This window comes from Rhineura floridana, chromosome 5, assembly GCF_030035675.1.
Source record: "Rhineura floridana isolate rRhiFlo1 chromosome 5, rRhiFlo1.hap2, whole genome shotgun sequence".
Taxonomy (NCBI): Eukaryota; Metazoa; Chordata; class Lepidosauria; order Squamata; family Rhineuridae; genus Rhineura; species Rhineura floridana.
Window position 1 is genome coordinate 42,304,539 of NC_084484.1, and position 16,299 is coordinate 42,320,837.

Here is a 16,299-nt window from a genome sequence, read left to right on the forward strand (position 1 = left end):
GATTTGACAGTTCTTGGTAATAATATTACAAAAGATGGTTATAGCTCTAAGTGGCTTAACCTTCATGGCTTGGATCCAGAGATTGTCTCATTTTAAGTGTACACTTGACATGAAAAATATGAATTTGACTTGTGCATCAGTATAACACACAAGTTGCCACATCAGTGGACTGCCTGGGACTGAATGCAGTTCCATATTCAGTGTATGATTTGCAGCTAACCTGGGTTTGCTGCCATATAATGTGTGAAATGTACCGAAACAGTGGAAGGAAAGGGAAGGGAAGGAAAAACACTGACTGATCCAAAGAGCTACTTTAGTCTAGCCCAAGGGCTTATGTTCACCCTGTGGATATTTGACTTGTGGTATCACATGGTGATCTACTGCTCAAAACAAAACAAGATGCTTTAATAACTCCCTTCTTTCTCAAAAGCCTTTTGTGTGGTGGGGTTACTACTGTTCAGGAGACTAGTCCAAAGCACCCTTGGATGCACCAAACTGGTTAGACAAGTTCTTTGGATTCTGGCCATGGTGCACATTATATTCATTTAATTCTTTCAGTTGAATATGTGTGAGTATAAGTTATACTCTAGTAGATTTTAAGCAGCAGAGTGAAAGAGCATGCTAGAGTTACATGGCAAAGATAGTTTGACAGGGCATGGTAAAAACAAACTACTTCATGCTGTTTGGATATTTGTGGCCTGTTTTGGGGCTAAAGCTAATTAACCTTTTAAAAGAAAATTGAATTGAAGCAAGTGAGAATCAGCATTATACATTATTATTCAAAAGTTATTGCTTGCAAATAAATCAGCTTTGAAAATATAGTCTGGGCTTTGTAAACCTTAGCATACTGTATTTGTTTTTTCTAGTACAGGTATTAGAAAATGTACTAATGTATTTCAAAAACAACCAAGAGTCTTATGGCATCTTAAAGGCTACCATATGATAAAGGTCCTAGCCAGATTGGGAGGATAAGCCGCAGAGGGAGGCAATGGTAAACCCCCTCTGAATACCGCTTACCATGAAAACCCTATTCACATAGTAGCCATAAGTTGGGATTGACTTGAGGGCAGGCCATTTCCATTTTTTAGATGCCACAAGACTCTTGGTTGTTTTGGTTACAACAGACTAACACAGCTGATCTTCTGGATAAAATATTTCTGAAGAGTTTAAAGCAACTTGCCAGTGGTAAGAGCGGAATGATTTTAAGTGTAAATAAATAGATGCACAGACATTTGAAGAATTATTTTACTTGCTCGTTAGGAAGGCTACATAAGCTAGAAATGTTATAGATTATCTAGATGATGAGTCATGTCTTCTCATTATGTGTCCAAAGTATGATAACCTCAGTTTCATCATTTTAGCTTCTAGTGATAGTTCTGGTTTAATTTGTTCTAACATCCAATTATTTCTCTTTTCTGCAGTCCATGGTATCCGCAAAGCTCTCCTCCAACAACAAATTTCAAATGAGTTGATTTTTCTCATCCACTTTTTTCACTGTCCAACTTTCACATCCATACATAGAGATCGGAAATACCATGGTCTGAATGATCCTGACTTTAGTGTTCAGTGATACATCTTTACATTTGAGGACCTTTTCTAGTTCTCTCATAGTTGCCCTCCCCAGTCCTAGCCTTGTTCTGATTTCTTGACTATTTTCATTTTGGTTAATGATTGTGCCGAGGTATCCTTGACAAGTTCAATGTCCTCATTGTCAACTGTGAAGTTGCATAAATCTTCTGTTGTCATTACTTTAGTCTTCTTGACGTTCAGCTGTAGTCCTGCTTTTGTGCTTTCCTCTTTAACTTTCATCAGCATTCGTTTCAAATCATTACTGGTTTCTGCTAGTAGTATGGTATCATCTGCATATCTTAAATTATTTATATTTTCCCCTCCAATTTTCACACCTCCTTCATCTTGGTCTAATCCTGCTTTCCGTATATGTTCTGCGTATAGATTAAATAAATAGGGTGATAAAATACACCCCTGTCTCACACCCTTTCCGATGGGGAACCAATCGGTTTCTCTATATTCTGTCCTTACAGTAGCCTCTTGTGCAGAGTATAGGTTGCGCATCAGGACAATCAGATGCTGTGGCACCCCCATTTCTTTTAAAGCATTAATATTTACATTCATGACTCTGCCTAATTTTGCTTTTAGGTCCACCCACCACTGGCATGTGGCTCCCAGAGGGCTGCCCAGAAGTAAATGTGGCCCTCAGCCTCAGACTGAAAAAGGTTCCCTGTCCCTGGTATAGGGGAACAAGTTGAAACCTTAGAAAAATAGAAAGTTTTCAAGGAGGAGGTGAAGGAAATGGCTACTGCACCACCTTTCAACATTGTTATAGTCTGAGCACTTGAGAAAGATCTTCCACAGGAATCTATAAAATGTTCTGAAAACACTATTGGTCCTTCCTAGATTACTAAGGAAGCCCACTGATTCACAGCTCTTTGAGTGGCTTGGCCAAGCTTTGAGCACTTCAGATGGGTTGGCAGATTACCACAATTAGACAACCAACCCCATGTAAAGCACTGCAGCATTGCTCATGTCCTAGCAGCTTTATTTTATTTATTTACGTCCCATTTATTTCCTTCTAATATCTGTGCCTTTCTGGCCATCCAAATACAGGGAGCCAAAAGGGGGGGGGCAAATTGCAATACACTAAGGATATCAAAAAGAAATAACATCTTGTTACCTAGGGATATTTATACTAAATTCATTAATGTCTTTGTATCTTTCCTTATTGCGAACATACCTTGTGCCTCTAGATACTTCTATTCCTGTTTGCATTTTCTACAGATAATTATTCCAGACAGGCTTCCCAGCTTTTAAGGTGTCCTAGGATGAGGAGTAAGCTATGACGGGAGGTATGCACTTCAAAAGCTACTTTGTTTTTCTAGGATCAACACAGCTGTTGTTTTTAAGTTAAATCCATCCGTAGGTCCCTAAAGTATACCAATGAATTGTTTTTGCCTTATCCTAGAGTAGTCATTATTTGTACTAGACTGCCAAATTAAAAATCCAGTGAGTTTGGGAGAACTTTTATAGCTTCTCCACTAAAGCATGCCTTTTCTTTCTAGTGTATGAAGTCTGAAGTCGTGCCCTCTCTAAACAGGCAATCTGACAAATCTCTGGTGGATTAAAATAGGGTAGCCCTTGGTGGTACACCTCAACAGTAGGGAGCACAAGAAAGAAAGAAAAACACTTATAACCAGTTCACAAAGTGCAGCCTGCTTTTGAATCCTTTCTTCTTTTGCTTTTCACTCACACTTAGTATGTGTGAAATCAGTGGCTCTTTGTCTTTTGTAATATCCCAGTCAGTATGGCTAAACAGTTGTAAAAATGAATACTTCCATTGCTGCAATACATTATTACTGGGATTAAGATTACAAATGGTGTTTATGTTAGTGGGAGCAAAATCAGGTGGGGGCAGTTATTACAGAATACATGTCTCTTCCCTCTCACATACCTGGCTTGGCAAAAAATAAAAATGCAAGAAGCATCAATCAACTGGTAATGTCTTTGTGTGGCTAATATTGATGAGGTTGGGGAATACGTTTGCACATTGATCTTGTTATAAGACTTTTATTTTCAGGAACAATCCCAAAGGTCATTGCATAAAATAATTGGTGCCATCTCCAAAACCCACAAACTTTGGTCTTTCTTTCGGAGAAGGTAGCACCTAAAGAGCCTGTAGTCTCTTGCCCAGGGGTTCACAAGAATCTGGAACTGTCTCTGGTTTTGTGGGGATGGCTGGCTGCTTGAATCTGAACAGCTTCAATGCAATTTAAGTGGTGAAATCATGCACAGGATTGCCTCCAGTCAGTTGAAAGTGATTGTAGCTAGATCATCAGCCTAGTTTTGTGTTAATGTGCAGTGTTTGCTTTTCTTCTGTTGAAGCAGCTTATTCATATCTTTCACGCTCTGTGGATATTGTTCTTTATTTTGTGTATATGGTGTATATATGCATATATGTATTATGTATGCATGGTATGTAATTCAGTACTAAACATTGCCTTGGGATAGATTATACATTGTGTTTGTAAGTCTTAGTATTTTTTGTTAATTTTTAATTGATGTTCTAATTTTGTATGAAGCTATTTTGTCATTTGTATGTAACTCAGATATCATCTGATGAATGATATATGTGTGTTGTGTTTTACACACACACACACACACACCGTGTGAACAGAGCCCCTATTCCCAATATACAGATTCAAATGGGTAAAGGCAGTGAGTGAACTGGGCATTGTCGGGAGTTTTTGTAATTGTTCTAGCACTTTGAAAAATGTTAAGCCACTGTGATCTTGAAAATTGTTGCTGACCACCTGCATGATCATTTGATTGGCACATTCCCTGGTACGCACGCATATGTGTAAACATCAATGTTGGACTGGTAGAGGAATATGTTCTTTGAATCACCTCTCAGTAAGACTCTCGAAATATTTTATTTGTATGATGTGTGCTGGCTTCATCATATTTTGAATGTTTTTGTTTTCAACAGGGAGGAAACAGGTAGTTTCTAATATTTTAATATATCATAAGAAAGTTCTGTTTAAATTACATGACAGAGTGCTCGTTGCTCACTCTGTGGTTTGAAATAATACTTAGAAGAATAAGTGGGCCCTGCAACAGATTTTGTAGTGTAGAGTGCTGTTCAGGGTAACAGCAAGGTAGTCATGCCCTTTTCTAGCATACCTTATTGCTTTGCCCCCTCCCCACTCTTACCAGTCAGCTAATATTCTGTGGCCACTGGGCATGTTCAGTCCTCATTAGAATGTTTTGGGGTGGATGTGTTTGCTCCCTTAAGTTTTTTTACAAGTAGGTTTTTGTATTTCTACAAACCTTGGGGTTTCCATGACCCTACTGATACCTCCCTCTTGTGCATGAATGGTGGTGCTATTTTGACTACATAAGGATTGGCAGTCACAAAATTGAGTTAACAATAATTCTAATGGAATTCTTCTGTTCATTTCATTGCTTCTATGTACAAATAGGACACAGTTGTTGCTAGTGAGTTGTCTTTTCTTTTTTACTTGGATTGTCTTTGTAAGATCTACCTTTCTGTTTAAGGTGTAATTAATATATTGCTTAAGTCATTCTTGAAGTCTGGATTTACAATTCCTGATGCAGTCCTGCAATGCCAGTGTGTGTACTCCTAAATCAAGGTATAAAAAACATTTGTACTGTGGGGGAGGTCCATAGCTTTCCACAGAAAACGACAATTGGCAGACATGGCTGAAAAGCAAAAATAGAGCCTTGACCTCTAAATACTTGAAATGGTTTGGGGATTATCTACTTCTAAATTAGTGCACATTTATGGAGACAGGAGTTGGCAATGATGTGATGTTTAAACAAATGCCGTTATGTGAGAGTATTTAACATATGAATGAATTTGTGCATATGATGAAATATTATGCTTACTCATGACACTTAAGAAATATGTTATCCAGTATTGTGGCTTTAATAATTGGATTTTACTGTATATTCTCATCAGCAGTGGTTTTTCAGAAGTACATTTTTTCATTCTTAAATAACATTACTATATTGCAGTCACTACTTGAGTAGTGTGTTCTGCATTAATCTGAATTCTGTGATTTGTATAAAATTATACTAACTTAAGCAAATTTGTATGTAGTTATTTTGCATAATGTATTTTGCTTCTGCTGATAATGAGGAAGGATAGGGAACTAATCAGGACATTGATCTGACCAAGAAGAATCTTACTAAGCCTTGTTGACAAATGCCAGTGGCAGATTAGAAATGTGCTTATCAACTATGGACCAGAGAATATCTAGAGTGTTTGGTATATGATTAGTTAATTTAGCTATGAAAATATTAGCCCACAAACATGACTACTTTTAGCAACTACACAGTGGGGTATACTACCTAAGATTTACAAAAATGGAAATGGACTGCCTTCAAGTCGATTCCGACTTATGGTGACCCTATGAATAGCGTTTTCATGGTAAGCGGTGCTAAAATGTTTGTTGCTCCACTACTGAAAATTATGAATCGGATCCTTAAAATGTGTGGTGGGCAGAACACATTTGACTGAAATTACAGCAAATATTGGGATCTTTATACATTGCCTTAGTTGCCAGACCTTCCAGATACACTAGGACCCTGCTTTTCAGCATTCCGCTAATACGGCGGCTTTCAATTAGAGTAAGGCCCCACTCAAATGGCGCTTGTTCTGCTTTTACGGTGTCTTTTGGGCATCAGGCTCCATTTTATTGACAGAGTTCTGCTTTTCGGTGGGTTTCACTTTTAGGCAGAGGTCTGGAATGTAACCTGCCATATGAGTGGAGCCCTACTGTAGTTGTTTGCCCTTTTGCTATACTGCACACTCATGCAAAAAAGGAATATTTTTCGGTTTATTTTTATATTGTTGAGAGTTGTAAGAGTTATTTTTGTGTTGGCTTGTATTTCTCCCAGAGTTGTCAGTATCGGGTGGGATATAAAATAGTACACAATTTTCCTCAAAAAGAGTATATAACTGTATACACACTCCCAGCAGCAGGCTTACTCTGCTACTACACGTGTCTATCTGCATAAAATATAATGCAGTGTTGGGGACCTGCTATGCAGAGTCTCAAGTTCTGGATGCAGAGATGTCACTGCATCTTTGTTGTCAGCTTTGCTTCTGATACAGAGGGATGAGCACAGACATATGGTTTCATAAGCAGGCATCCCCCTTGCTGGATTGAAAACTAGTTTTGATCTTTAATTTTAGCAGAAACTGGCATACCCAATGATAACTCATGAGTCAGTTCTATCAATACACTGCTGAAGCACCCCTTGTACTTCCAATGTACTTTCTTTCTCTCTCCTTTGGAAAACCAATGTACAAAAGCAAAAAACACAGTTGTAAACTTTGCTGAATGAAACAGGAACATTTGTTTTAACTATAGGTTTAGCTGGAACAATGGTAGAGTCCACTGTTATTGAGTTCATACGCTACAATACTGCTCTAAGACTTGGGAAGCTATTAACAGAGTCATTGAGTTGGAAGGGATATGGGAAGTTACCTAGTCTAACCCTCTGCCCAGTGCAGGGTCTGCAATGCAGGATGTAACTATAGCATCCCTGACAGATGGTTGCCTCTGCTTAAATACCTCTGGAGAAAGAGAGTCCACCACCTCCCGAAGCAGTCTGTTCCACTGCCAAACAGCTCTTACCAATAGGAAGTATATCTTACTATTCAGTGGAAGGTAGTGTTCTCTTCAGTTTTAACTCACTGGTACTAGGCTGCCCTCTGGAGCAACAGAGAACAAGTAGGCCTCATCTTCTGTATGATGGCCCTTCAGACAGTTGAAGATTGTCATTGAGTCCCGTTTGTCGTTCTCCCTCCCCCTGACCCCCCGAAAATGATCTTCAGATATTTAATGGGCTGTCATGCAGAAGGTGAAGCAGACTTGTTCTCTGTTGGTTCACAGGACCAATATTGTAAAAGTTCCAGATCTATTGTTTTAGGACTGAATATATCGGTTGATTCTATCACCCTCCCCTTGTCTTATGTATTGTTATAATAATTTTCTGCTGAGTTGCTGCTGAGCAATTCGAACCAGGATTGAAAGGATCCAATGAGGGTTGATGCATAAACCAGAATATGGCACAATGAACCCTGATAAGATCCACTGATTGGCCATTAGTAGCTGATTGACACAAAATTAAATATTTACAAGCTATATATAAACCGTTCCTGCCCCCCACCCATGTTTCTGTAAATAGTAAAAAAAAAAGTTATTTTATTTTAGGGAATCTGTACTGTATGTAAGTTTTTGCTGTCATGAAACCATTCTTCTTCTCATCCATGCCACTTTCTTGTTTAATCCTTGTCCTCAGAGCTTACATCCTCCAAATACTTGTGGTGTCTGTAAACACGTATCACTTCCCACTCCCTCACAAATGTTTGCTGGAAACCTTCTATTCCTGCCTTGTGACTTCATTCTAAGTGCTTCGTCATGCAATATGTTATGTTTGAGGTAGTTTACCCACAGATGGATTCAGTTTATTGGGCTCTTGACAGCGGCTTGTATGGCCGTTTATACTTTCAATCTAAAATATTTCTCTTTTTTCAATTTCTGAGCTTAAGAGCTTTCTTCCTAGTGTGCTACACTTTTATCTTTTTCCTTAAATCTTTTAGGAAGTTTTTCTTCTTTATTGGTCGCTTCGTTGTTTCATCCTCAATCTTCTGCTTTTGGTAGGAGTTTGATGAGTGAAGGTATTTTCTGTCTGGAATCTATAAATTTTGTAGCAATGATTTATTCTTAAAAATTGATTCCTTTATTTTTTTAAAAAAAAATTGCAGGTCATCCTTTTAATCATGGGCTATGGAGGAGAAGTATGTGCTGGTGCACCTTTTACTCTCCTAAGATGTCAAATGTCATTAAGGTTTGTTGAACATTTGTGTTTTTACGATATTTGCTGACTGATCTGTCACTTTTGTGAGATGGTTGTGTTTGTTACTGATGAGATCATATGACACCTTTTGGAAAAGTCTACCTTCACAAAAGAGAGCCAGTGTAGTGTAGTGGTTAGAGTGTTGGACTATGACTTGGGAGACCAGGGTTTGAATCCCCACACATCCATGAAGCTCACTGGGTGACCTTGGACCAGTCACTGCCTCTCATCCTCAGAGGAAGGCAATGGTAAACCAACTCTGAATACCACTTACCATGAAAACCCTATTCATAGGGTTGCCATAAGTTGGAATGTGCAGTACATTACATTAGCTGCACAAAAAGGGATGTAAAAAATGTTACCTTGGTATTCCCTCACCTGGAAGTTCTGCTGGCTTGGATTCCAACTTCTGTTAATGGAATTAGAATTTGCACCTCCCCCTTCCCTCTGCAGCCCTCCCTCCAAACCTAATCCTGGGGATTGGGGAATCCTTGGAAATGGTGTGGAATATGGTGTGGAGGGAGGGCTGAAGGTGGAGGTGCATGTGGCAGAAATCATCCGCTTTTACATGAATGAAAGAGAAACCTAGGAACCAAGCACCTGCTTTTCTGAATCTTAATGACTGAACTGACTCAACTGCTTTGGCTTGTTGTAATTTTATGCAATTTCTAAGATGTTTTAACAGACTCCTTTGACAAATACTCCAGAACTGAAATACTGTTTTGGCAGACTATGAAACTGTATCAAGTTATAGGCAACTTTGTATGCTACCATTTGTGACAGAAATGTTTCTTTCCCATGGGATCACTGTGGTATCTGAGAACTTAATAAGAATATTGTGCTTCTTTCTTTCTTTCTTTCTTTCTTTCTTTCTTTCTTTCTTTCTTTCTTTCTTTCTTTCTTTCTTTCTTTCTTTCTTTCTTTCTTTCTTTCTTCTAAAGTAGCATTTTTGTGCCAGAACATGAATTCTGGATTTCCTCCACTTGTTTTTTTTTTTTTTTCCTGGAATATGCCAATGCTGACTTTTTGTTCCTTCTTTCTCTGTGGACTGGGTATGAGAGCAATACACCACAATAAGATTGGGCTATTGAATGGGGCAAGACTAGAATTCAGGTATAAAAGGGATGAGACTTAGAGGCAAGTTTTCCAAAGGCAGATACCATCTAGGGTCTAGGGGAGGAAATGTAGGAATCATAGAGGGGAATAGAAGTGTAATCTGTGCTGTACACAAAGGGTTTAATCCAGACTAAGTTTGTTGAATTTAGGACACAGTGCAATCAGTGGGTCAAGTTAGTCATAACCCGAGTAAAGTCCCATTGCTTTCAATGGGATTTTAGTTTATCTATCTTAATCTGGATCCAAGCCATGTTTCCGAGTTCTTCAAATACCTGCAGAAGCACTCTTCCTCTTTCTTTCCCACCCTCTTTTCTTTTCAATTTATCATTTAATTGTCTCCATTACTCTGTATTATATGTCCCTTTCCAAGAGCCAGTGTGGTGTAGTGGTTAAGGTGTTGGACTATGACCTGGGAGACCAGGGTTCGAATCCCCACACAGCCATGTAGAGCACTGGGTGACCTTGGGCCAGTCACTGCCTCTCAGCCTCATGAAAACCATAGTCATAGGGTCACTATAAGTCGGAATTGACTTGAAGGCAGTACATTTCCCCCCACGCCTCTATATTATATGTATCAGGCTTGGTAGGAGGACGTAGATATGTTTTGCTTTATTTGCTTGTGAGACATTCATTTCTCCCCCTCCTGGCTTCTCTTTTCTTTTAGTGGCTTCACTCATATCTACTGTACCCTGAAACTATCCCTAAAGTAAGAACCATGTTGCTTAGCAATAGATGTTGATGTCACTTACATGATATATGCACTGCTAATGTGCAAGAGCTAAAAGATTCTGCCTCTGTAATACATTGTAAACACACTCCTGTTCTTAAACTTGTTCTTACAAATGTTCTTCTAGCTTGATGGAAATCAGTTATTTATTGAATAATCTTAAATTGGTGTACATGCACACATATGTTATGATATGTATGTAATTGTATTATATGGAATGTGCGTATTTGAATCTGGTCTTCATTATTGTTTGTACTGCTTTTATTTCCCTCTTCCTCCCACCACATTTGAGACAGTTTGTGTTGTAGCTGAAGGAGAAGCAAGTATCACTAAGTGCCCCCAAAATTCTAGTATGCCTAGCACAGCGTTTCCCAACTAGTGGGCCACCAGATGTTGTCGGACCACAATTCCCATCTTTCCTGACCATTGGCAATGCTGGCTGAGGCTGATGGGAGTTGTGGTCCAACCAGGACTGTGGAGTCAGTACGCCAAACCTTTGACTCCGACTCCTCTATTTTTCTACTGTCCGACTCCGCACAAAATTGCTTCCAACTCCACAGCCCTGGAAAGGGCTGTAAATGTCTTTTTAAATCGGAAGCTCTCATAGGAGCATTTTTATCGCTGCCTGAATATGCGCTGGTCTTGGCATCACAGCATTGTCTTCATCTGGGTCCTGTGTCATACACTGACACACAAAATGTTTTCCATCTTGAGTTATGGTAAAATGTTCAACTACAGCTGACTTCATGGGAAGCTGACATTTTTAATTTATATTTTAAAAAAAATTGTCAATCAAAATTTATTTTGAAGCTGGAGTCGGAGTTGGTACATTTCTACGGACTCCGACTCCGACTCCACTCAAAATTGCTTCCGACTCCGACTCCACAGCCCTGAGTCCAACAACTTCTGGTGGCCCACTAGTTGGGAAAGGCTGGCCTAGCAGAGGGTTTAATACTAGCAAATATTTCTGTATATTGAACCATATGAGAAAATGTTAGTGGGCCTGACTAACATTTACAGTGCAGAATTTTGGAACTGGGGTCACAATCAGTTCTTTCATTCTATTCTCATATGCTCCAGATAAAGTCTTGAAAATGTGAGCTGAATTTCCAAGTTTTTGGTCATTATCCAAACAAATGATGGATAATGGGGAGGGATAGAATCAAGTATGCATTAGGAGCTTAATTTGCCATTTTAGCTACGACAGTAGAGGAGAAAATCTGGCGGTCAGTTTAAAAAGTGACTTGTCTCTTCAGCCAGGAGCTGCTGCATCACAAATACATAACCCCAGGTGCATGCATGGTTCTCTTTTAGACATGCATCTGGAGCACAGTCTTAGGCTACTACATTGTCTCACAAAACCATCATAGTCATAGGACAATCTCTATAATCTTTGCATGTAGCATCTTATCAGGAGGTCAGTTCTGCACAACATAGGAAGCAGACCTTTAGTGTTGTGACACCAACTCTTTGGAATTCCCTCCCCTTAAATATTAGACAGGCACCATCTCTGTTACCTTTTCAGCTCCTACTGAAGACCTTCCTCTTTCAACAAGCCTTTTAAGTAGAGACTCTATCCCAGTCTGTTTCTGTGTTGGAATTGCTTTAATATATTTTAAAGTCTTTTTTTATGTTTTAGAGTGTTTTTGTTTGCTGCCCTGGGCTCCAACTGGGAGGAAGGGCAGGATATAAATACATCTGTTCATATTAAGATGGCTTTTATAGCACCCCTTAACCTCCATCAACCTTAGGGTGTTTAACTTATCTTTAATTAAAAGCCCCTAAAAGCATATGAGCAGATGAAAACTAAATATGGGGGCAATGTCTCAAGGTGAATGGCAAAGTTTTTATATAATATATTGGAAAGACAGTTGAACACTAATGTGGTAGTCACCTGGAAATCCACATCAGCTAAGTGCCTTGTGAATTCCAAGCCGGCACCATTATAATCCTTTGTCAATAAGTGACCCACAAAAAACCCAATTTGGAGATTATCCAATTAATTTTGGAAGCCCATATTCTGGCCCCATGTCCTTGTATGCCATTATAACAAGGGGAGAAGCCTATTGGAAAATTATCTTTAGCCAGTAGTAAATGGCAGCTTTCTGAGCTCTGGTTTTCACTGAACAACAGGCTGATTCTGTATGTACAACAGCCTTAGAAGTAGATCTAGGGACACCCAGAGCTTTTGTTAGAAATGTATGTTGTTCCAATTCCAGAGCTCAGGTATCTGAATGTATCCATACAACAGCCCCATACAACAGTTGGGAGAAGAGTATAAAGCTTGAGAAAGGGCATTGCATGAGAAAGGGCAGATTACTGAGAAATATAATTGTCTATTTAGTCTGTAGTGTGACAGCTGTGTTTATCCAAAGGAAGCTAGTATATTTTGAGGTCAAATATTGCTGGTAAAATGTGTGCTATTTTCCAGGAATCCAAAGGAAAGGCTAGATGCTACTGCCAGATTTGACATTTGAAAACAAATTGTTTTACATGGTGTGTGGGATGGACTATCAGATATCATGCTGAAGTATAGTACTAAACTGTGGTTTAACAAGATTGGTTTAACTGTTTGTTTATGGTTCAGAAAAGGGCAAGATGGTGGCCACCAACTTGGATGATTTAAAAAGAGGTTTAGCCAAATTCATGGAGGATAAAGTGATGTTCTTCCTACAGTGTTAGAGGCAGTTTGCCTCTATACCACTTGCTGGGGATCATAGTTGGGAAGAGAGCTGTTATGCTTAGGTCCTACATGCGGGCTTCACAGAGGCATCTGATTGGCCATTACAAGAATAGGATGCTGGATTAGATCGACATTTAGTCTGATCTAGCAGGGCTCTTCTTGTGTTCTTATAAGTCTTTTTAAGATGTGGCACTCAGTAACTATTGTGACAAGAAACTTGTTAACAGGGCCACCTCAAGATGTTCTGTTGCCACAGGATCCTATGTAGTGTTATACATCATGCTGCGGTATACATTCGCACTTGGTGGCCCCTAAAAATATTGTTGGTGCAAGCACCTGCATAGATTGCTTCTACCATTGGGCCTTCAAGGTTAGTTTTAAGTATAATAAATTTACATCAGAGCCTTTCTAAGACTATACCTGCCCTACTATATTTCACTATTTAATTATTCTGAGTTACTCCTCAATGAGTGACATTGGATATACTGTATTTAGAACTGTATGGTTTTGCTTTTAAGAGTAAAAAACATGACAAAATCATAGATTACCGTAAATACTGAGTTTATACAGAAAGATCACAATGTGTTTAAAAACATTCCTATATAAAATCCTTGAAGAAATGTAGGTGAGTCCCCATCAACAATCTTAGTACTATGTTCCCACACTTCTGAATTTACATCGTTGTCCATCTCTAGTTTAATTACTAATTTGATCCTAATTATCCCTGATTTTTTTGTATTGCATTTATTTCCCAGGTTTTTTTAAGGGTAGCATGTTGAGTTCTGTGAAAGAGGAAAAAATCAAGAACAGTATAGTTAAATATGATCTTGTGCTGTAGTTCATACATGCTATCCATATAGGTGCTATGGTCAGTTTATACATATGTATTGTTGATATACACTGGATTGATAAAACTTGCACTGATTAAAACCTAGAGCAGCCTTTCCCAACCAGTGTGCCTCCAGATGTTGTTGGACCACAACTGCCATCTTTCCTGACCGTCGGCAATGCTGGCTGAGGTTGATGGGAGTTGTGGTCCAACAACATCTGGAGGCACACTGGTTGGGAAAGGCTGACCTAGAGTATATAACCAATATGACCATTATAAGATGTATTTTATTAAATTTTTATTCCACCCTTCCTCCCAAAGGAGCCCAAGGCTGTAGAGGAAAGATTTCCATCAACAGATCATAGTTGATTACTTCATTATGGGGCACTACATAATCTAAGCACACATACATGGAAGTCATTTCCATTGCAATGGGTAGGATTTACTTTCCTTGGAAAATAAGGCACAGTAGAATTAAAATAAATAAATAGGGGAGCAATCCAACCCCAAGGTCCGATCAGATGAATGAGTTAGGATCTGCTCGATTTCCAGCTCAGCTGGGGCTATGCCAGCATAACACCCCAACCCTAGCTCAGCTGGAGATGCGCTGGCGTAAGTCCCTCATAATGGTTCAACCAAGGCTGGTGTAAATTTCCCAAAGGGGGGTGGGGCAGGGGCAGGACAGGAGGGACCTTACACTGGATCCTAACTCTGTTCAATTGAGTAATGTGACCTGGCAACTCTGCAGAACTTACACTGACAAAAAGGGTAGTGTAAGTCAAACTCTATTTTAAAGCATTGTTTTCCCTCTGCTAGGCCTGAGCCATCTCAGCTGGTAGTAGCCTCACTCCTGAACAGGGTTTGGATCTGGTGTACTTTATGCTGGTTTAATTTAAGCTGGTGTAAATTATGCTGGCTTTTCATAGATAGGATTGGTCACTAAATGTACTTCCAAAGAAGAGTGCTTGAACCCTAGACAGATACAACATCCTCATTTTTATAATCCTTTTCCTGATCATTAGATGTTTTAGCATTTTGTGGGTAATTGGACTTCAGTAGTGAGTTAGAACTTGAATTGATTAGTTTTGTTGAATCCTTGATGCTGGACAAAAGTCTGAACCTAAAGCTGCAATAATATTTTGTATTGTTAAAGACCCTGGCTACCTTGTTCGAATCACCAAATCTCATGCTGAAGCTTTTGTGTGAGTAAAAAGATGCTATTGCTTGAAGGAAAAGTATGACTACACAGAACTTGTTTAATAGGATCTTATTGTATTACAAAACTTTGGAGCTACATTTAGCCTGCAATAATCTAATAATTAATGTATATATATATATATATATATATATATATATATATCTTTATTGTTACGGTCAATGACCAGCATGAAATAATTAATGTATCAGAACTATAATTTTAAGGTTGAATCAGATTGCTTTGAATCTAGAGGCCGGTTAGGGCTTCGAGAAATGTAAAGATATGCCCTTGAAAAGGCCAACGTGAGTGCTTAGCAATGGAAGAAGTTGAGGTTGGTTGGTTGGAAAGCTGAGCTAAAACTACTTAGCTCTTGAACTAAATTAGTCAGCTAGCCCTGTATATGTTTTAGCATCTGTGTGTGAAGGGCTGCACGTCTGTGGTAGAGCACATGCTTTGCATGCAAAAAGCCCTCTTATCATTTTGGGAGATGTTTCTTACTAGAACTGTATGTGCAATTTCCTAAAAATTCAGCATAAAGGATGGCAAGTCGCCTTTTTGGGTTAGCTTTATACCTCTTAAATGTTGCATTTAAATGCTCCATTAGTATCTCTTGCTCCCCACTTCAAGAATTCTTTCACACTATTAGTAATGAAAATGGTCTACTGTTTGAGTTATACAATGTGTTGCTGACTTAACTATCTAATATATCAAATTAACCCTTTAAAATGTACTGCAGTTTGGCATTGCTGGTCTAGCAATAGTGATATGCATTCCTTCCCCTACAGCCTATTGGCCCAGCAGAGCCACAGTACACTCTAAAGCTTGTAAAAAGAAAAAGAAAAGAAATCCAGCCAAGAATGCATGTGTCTTGCTGATGTAGTATTATAGTGTAGTCAGAATACTTGACAAAGGATTAAGAGTTGTTTCTTTCCACCTCAGCTAGCTAGTTGTTAATGTTAGTATTTAAGATCCAGGTTTCAATTTCTGTTCCCCAAAACAACTGTAAGGTTAGATTTATGGCAATTCCAAGCCAAAACCAAGAATTGTGTAAGACCTTGGCACATGCTGTTGTCAATTTGGTGTAGCCTATGCCATCTGGCAAGATATGGAAGCAGCTTCTCTGAATCTTGAATTCATTTGTGCTCTGCATAGTGCTGTGACACACCTGCTGTTTCTTGTGTTTGCTTTTGCCTTTTGGACTCATGATAAAATTGTGGGTGTTAACAAAAAAAATCTGAATCTATCAACTTTCCAGATCACATAATGAGTCTGATGAAGTATGCTCTAGCCTTTCTGAACATAAGAACAGCCTACTAAATCAGGCCAACAGCCCATCTAGTTCT

General features: G+C 38.9%; 1 protein-coding gene across 8 annotated transcripts in view; it reads left to right on the forward strand.

The window, feature by feature from the left end:
- Positions 1-16,299, forward strand: part of FARP1 (FERM, ARH/RhoGEF and pleckstrin domain protein 1) — a 264,160-nt gene that overhangs the window by 8,956 nt on the left and 238,905 nt on the right. Inside the window, exon 1 of one of the 8 annotated variants that reach the window (XM_061626558.1) lies at positions 8,332-8,394. The exons of the other annotated variants lie outside the window; for them this stretch is intronic. The gene's annotated coding sequence lies outside the window, so the exon portion shown is untranslated. Of the gene's footprint in view, positions 1-8,331; positions 8,395-16,299 lie in introns of those variants that run through there. 8 annotated transcript variants of the gene reach the window in all.